The sequence below is a fragment of the Notothenia rossii genome, assembly GCF_949606895.1.
Source record: "Notothenia rossii genome assembly, chromosome: 3".
Lineage (NCBI taxonomy): Eukaryota > Metazoa > Chordata > Actinopteri > Perciformes > Nototheniidae > Notothenia > Notothenia rossii.
In genome coordinates, this window is record NC_136901.1 from 42,267,861 (window position 1) to 42,274,343 (window position 6,483).

Sequence of the window (6,483 nt, forward strand, 5' to 3'; positions counted from 1 at the left end):
TACACATTGTAATACAAATGTACAGTAACAAAATATAAAGCAAAAAATATTACATATACATTAATTGTCTAAGGCATGGATTACTAAATATTAAATTGAGCATAAATGTAAAATGTACAGTGGGAGTTTAAGTCCAGTTATCGAAGAACCATACATACCTATTCTCTATTAAATTATTATTAATATTAAACTAACCGCAGGTCCTTTAAATACACCCAAAAAGTGTGAACAGTCCACAAGATTGTTCATGTTTTCTTGTGCAAAGTGTACAATTCTTTGTGCACGCTTATTTTCAGAACATTTTAAACAAATGATCCTAATGCAAAGTGGTGGGGACAACATTTGTCCATTTCCAAAAGTTCCAAAAGTGCTTGTGTCCCAAGCATCCCCAGTGTAAATGCCGCTGATGGTTAGAACATCTTCCCGTAGGAAACGTAGGTTAGAACGTCGTCCCGTAGGAAACGTAGCTGCCTGTAGAAAGGTTGGAACATCTTCCCGTAGGTAACGAAGGTTGGAACGTCATCCCGTACGAAACGTAGCTGCCTGTAGAACGGTTGGAACGTCTTCCCGTAGGTAATGAAAGTTGGAACATCTTCCCGTAGGAAACAAAGGTTGGAACGTCTGCCCGTAGGTAACGAAAGTTGGAACGTCTTACCGTAGGAAACAAAGGTTAGAACGTCTTCCTGTAGGAAACTTAAGTTGGAACGTCTTCCCGTAGGAAACGAAAGTTGGAACGTCTTCCTGTAGGAAACAAAGGTTGGAACGTCTTCCCGTAGGTAACGAAAGTTGGAATGTCTTCCCGTAGGTAATGAAAGTTGGAATGTCTTCCCGTAGGAAATGAAAGTTGGAACGTCTTCCCGTTGGAAACGAAAGTTGGAACGTCTTCCTGTAACGAAGGTTCTAACGTCATAACGAAAGTTGGAACGTCTTCCCGTAGGAAACGAAAGTTGGAACGTCATCCTGCAGGTAGGTAACGAAGGTTCTAACGTCAAAGCGAAGGTTGGAACGTCATCCCATAGGAAACAAACGTTTTTTGCAGAATAACCAAAGCAAGAGGTTGTAATGCGGGAAGCAACTGGAGCACCTGGGGTAAACCCGCTCCAAAGATTACGGAAAGGTTAGAAGGTCATCCCATAGGAAACAATGTTTTTTGACAGAATAACCGGAATAAAATGTAGTTATAATGCGGGAAGAAACACCAGAGCACCTGGTGAAAACCCGGTTTTAAATGATTAAAAGTTTAAGAGACAAAAAGAAAGTGAAGTCGAGTGCGAGGACTCGGAGTAAACGAAAGATATCAAGAGGTTTTTTGCAGAATAACCAAAGCACGAGGTTTTAATGCGAGAAGAAAGCAGAGCACCTGGGGAAAACCCGCTTCAAAGATTAAAGAAAGAAAAGAAAGTGGATGAAATCACGGTAAGAAGATTAGCTTTGGCTGCGAGAGTCCTTCTTCTCCTCCAGCATTTGAAGACATGCGTCTCTCTGATCGCTCAAGTCCTTATTCTGTGCATTCACAACGTTCAATTCGCCCGACAACCTGGTTTCGATTCTGATTCGATCGCAAAGCACGACGATCCACTGTGCCAGATAGATGTTTTGCGACCGGATGGACTGGATCTGTTTCTCCACGGGTTGCATTTCGATGTGAACCTTCTTCAAGCCTCTCAGTTCTCTCACCATCGACTCAGCCAGTTTGAGCAGAGCTTTCTTTTCTTTCTGTATTCTTTTCACGTCGGCCCGGAAGTCACTCAGGGTTTTGGGTCTGTCTCTGAACGACTGGATTTCCTTTCTGAGTCCGTCGTGATGCAGCTCAATGGCGTCCGTTTGTGTTTTCAGCCGGTCGTGTTTGTCCTTCCACTGTTCCTCCTTCAGAACTCTTTCATGGACTTCTGCGTGTGTCTTACTCAGGACTTTGTGTTCGGCACGAAGTTCGTCCTCCAAAGCTTCCAGTTCCAAGTAGCTGTCCTTGAACTCTCTTTGCAGCTCAAGCTCTCTGATGTTCTCCTTCAGGTTGTCGTTCTCTCTCTTCAGGTCCTGATGTTTCCTCTTCAGACGCTCCAGTTGTTCCCGCAGAGCCTCAGTTTCACAGCTCTTGACTTCGACCGCCTGCTTTGCCGCGTTGTACTTTTCACGCCGGGCTTCTTCCTTCTGCAGCTGTCTCTCAATCTCCTGCATCTCGTGTTGCAAAGCTTCCTGTTCCCGACTCACCGTGTCTTCCTTTGCTTTCAGGGCTTTCTCTTTCTCAACGTTGGTCATGCCGTTGCATTCTGGGTCTGCAACGAGTAGCTCTTTCTGCAGCGCTTCCTTCTCGCGGGTCTTGTCTTGTTGGAACGCTTTGAGTGCGGCGTGTTTTTCCTTCATGTGTGTTTTACTCTTCAGCTCGACGGTCATATTGTCAATCTCACTCTGCAAATCCTTATTCCCTTTGATAAGATCTTCAGCGTCGACTTTTGCGATCTCGTGAGCTTCGTCTGGAATCCCGAGAAGCCGCAGCCTCTCTTTTACACAACTTAAGTCCTCCTTCATGGCCTCGATGTCTTGCATGATGCCTTTTTTCAGCTTTATTTGATGTTTGAGCAGATACTCTTTGGGATGCTCGATGGCGCTTTTCATTTCCACAAGTTCTTTACGGAGATCATCTCGCTTTCGTTCCAAAGGTTTACAAACCGCGACTTCTTCGTCATAGATATCCTGATTTTGCTGCGCTTCCTGATATTGTGGTTGCATATTTCGACGCTCGATCTCCAAAGCCGCCGTGTGTGTTTTCAGTTCTTTGACCAGGTCGAACTCTGCCTCCAGCTCTCCCGTCCTCTCAGAGTCCCCATTGAGCTTCAGGAGTTTGTTTCTTGTACTTTCCAATTGCTCGGTCGCACACACTAAGATTTTGTACAGTTCAGAAATGGTGTTCGATATTTCTTGATGTTTTCCGCCAGCACTGAACTCTAACTCTCTCCTCTCTCGTCTACACCTTAGAAACATTCTAGAGTAATGAAGTGATTGAAATACAATCGTGGAAATAATGTTTACAGTATGATGTGAGTATACAAAAGGGGACTCTTTACCTGTCAACAACAAATAGGTATACTGGTGGATATTACAACTGTGGAAATAATGTTTACAGCATAATCAAAAGGGGACTGTTCACCTGTCAACAACAACAAGTGTACTGGTGGATCATACAACCGTGGAAATAATGTTTACAGTATGATGTGAGTAAACAAAAGGGGACTGTTCACCTGTCAACAACAAAAAGTGTACTGGTGGATCATACAACTGTGGAATTAATGTTTACAGTATGATGTGAGTAAACAAAAAGGGACTGTTCACCTGTCAACAACAACAAGTGTACTGGTGGATATTACAACTGTAGAAATAATGTTTACAGTATGATGTGAGTAAACAAAAGGGGACTGTTCACCTGTCAACAACAACAAGTGTACTGGTGGATCATACAACCGTGGAAATAATGTTTACAGTATGATGTGAGTAAACAAAAGGGGACTGTTCACCTGTCAACAACAAGTGTACTGGTGGATCATACAACCGTGGAAATAATGTTTGCTGTATGATGTGAGTAATCAAAAGGGGACTGTTCACCTGTCAACAACAAGAAGTGTACTGGTGGATCATACAATCGTGGAAATAATGTTTACAGTATGATGTGAGTAAACAAAAGGGGACTGTTCACCTGTCAATAACAAATATGTATACTGGTGGATTACAGAGGGATGTTCACCTCTCCCCCTGAACACACATGAGAGGTGATCAAGGGGACGTCATTCCAAATGGCTTTGACGTCACAGGATTCCAAAACGCTGCGCGCGGCGTGTGAACAGAATTGAGCCGTTTGGAATCCTGTGACGTCACAGTGCTTCTCGTGAACCAGAAGTATAAGAACCTAGCTGTGTGTGACACAGCTAAATAACAGTCCTGTTCATTCTTTATAAATGCTTAGATTATAATATTATGGCAACGGCATGACGTTAACACCATGCGACAAAACGCTCTGCCGGTGACGTCATTTAACGCCGACACACAGGAGTGGGAGATTCGAAGCTGCAGAAAAAGAAAAAAAAAAGCGGATATTTTCACACTTTTCTTGCGAGTAAAGCTGTTTTCTGATGCACTCAGAGGACACATTGAACGCTTGGAATAACAACTCTTGTAAGTTTTTATCATATTTCTGTCTTAACGTTTATGTAACTGGCTTTTGGTGGAGAAATATTAGCTGCTAACAGCTAGCCACAGAGACGTTTGTTATGTTTTACTGATGGTGACACTGCTGTCAGGGAATACTATACTGACAGATCAGAGTAGAAGTACTCAGGTCTGCACTTCAGTACAAGTAGAAGTACTGTGATCTGCACTTCAGTACAAGTAGAAGTACTCAGGTAGAAGTACTCAGATCTGCACTTCAGTACAAGTAGAAGTACTCAGATCTGCACCTCAGTACAAGTAGAAGTACACAGATATTCTACTTGAGTAAAAGTAGAAGTACTCAGATATTCTACTTGAGTAAAAGTAGAAGTACTCAGATATTCTACTTGAGTAAAAGTAGAAGTACTCAGATATTCTACTTGAGTAAAAGTAGAAGTACTCAGATATTGTACTTGAGTAAAAGTAGAATCATTAAAGTGTTCTCAAAGCTGGTAAAGGTGCAGCTAGTTTGAATGACTTTGTATACTGCAGGGTAGCTGGTGGATTTACTCCAGGTGGAACTAAAGTCTGATTTAACACTTGATTATATTTCACATCATTCATCCACATCTGTGAAGTAACTAAAGGTATTAAATACATGTAGTGGAGTAAAAGTACACCATTTACCTCTGAACTGTAGTGGAGTAGAAGTACAAAGTACCATAACATGGAATATTCAAGTAAAGTACAAGTACCTGTAAATGTACTTAGATTGTTTCATTACTCATATTTGAGAGAAAATACTTAAATAATGCCGTCTTATTGAGACGTGTTGCTGATGGGTTTCGTTATAAGCTGATTTGTTGGCAGAAGGATCTGTTAACTCTCAAAAGGTCTGAATCTGTGTTCACTTGGTATCTTTTAATAGCTTAGAGTTACTTTGTTGACGCCAATCTGGGACATGTTGTCATCACAGCAGCGTGTCAACAAGGCATTGCACACAATAAGAAAGAGTAGGAAAACAAACACACGTAAAATGTAGATATCTCAATTAGAAAATGAAACGAAGCTAAAAAGTCAAATATAAATAAATGTTGACAGTGAAGGGTTCAAGGCTTTAATTGTCATGTGCACATAGCCACAGTGTAGAAATATCAATGAACATCTGAGGTCACAGGCTCCTCCCACAGAGCAACACAGATAACATTGTGCTATAAGAGTCTACAAAGAAGTAATTGGAATATGATACATTAGATAAACGCTGTCTGTGGGGTTGATCGTGTGTTTTTCTTCTTCTGTGGTGTTGATCGTGTGTTTTTCTTCTTCTGTGGTGGCAGGATGGCGACTCCCAGTAAGACCCCCCCCGGAGTCGACCCGAAGCAGCTGGAGAGAACCGGGATGGTCCGAGAGATCGGATCCCAGGCGGTGTGGTCGCTGTCCTCCTGTAAACCTGGTGAGAGAGTGTGTGTGTGTGTATAGAGTCCTCTCCTGCTGATGTTCAGGTGTATATCAGTATGTAGTGTCTCTACTTTAAAGAGTCCTCTCCTGCTGATGTTCAGGTGTATATCAGTATGTAGTGTCTCTACTTTAAAGAGTCCTCTCCTGCTGATGTTCAGGTGTATATCAGTATGTAGTGTCTCTACTTTAAAGAGTCCTCTCCTGCTGATGTTCAGGTGTATATCAGTATGTAGTGTCTCTACTTTAAAGAGTCCTCTCCTGCTGATGTTCAGGTGTATATCAGTATGTAGTGTCTCTACTTTAAAGAGTCCTCTCCTGCTGATGTTCAGGTGTATATCAGTATGTAGTGTCTCTACTTTAAAGAGTCCTCTCCTGCTGATGTTCAGGTGTATATCAGTATGTAGTGTCTCTACTTTAAAGAGTCCTCTCCTGCTGATGTTCAGGTGTATATCAGTATGTAGTGTCTCTACTTTAAAGAGTTCTCTCTTGCTGATGTTCAGGTGTATATCAGTATGTAGTGTCTCTACTTTAAAGAGTCCTCTCCTGCTGATGTTCAGGTGTATATCAGTATGTAGTGTCTCTACTTTAAAGAGTCCTCTCCTGCTGATGTTCAGGTGTATATCAGTATGTAGTGTCTTTACTTTAAAGAGTCCTCTCCTACTGATGTTCAGGTGTATATCAGTATGTAGTGTCTCTACTTTAAAGAGTCCTCTCCTGCTGATGTTCAGGTGTATATCAGTATGTAGTGTCTCTACTTTAAAGAGTCCTCTCCTGCTGATGTTCAGGTGTATATCAGTATGTAGTGTCTCTACTTTAAAGAGTCCTCTCCTGCTGATGTTCAGGTGTATATCAGTATGTAGTGTCTCTACTTTAAAGAGTCCTCTCCTG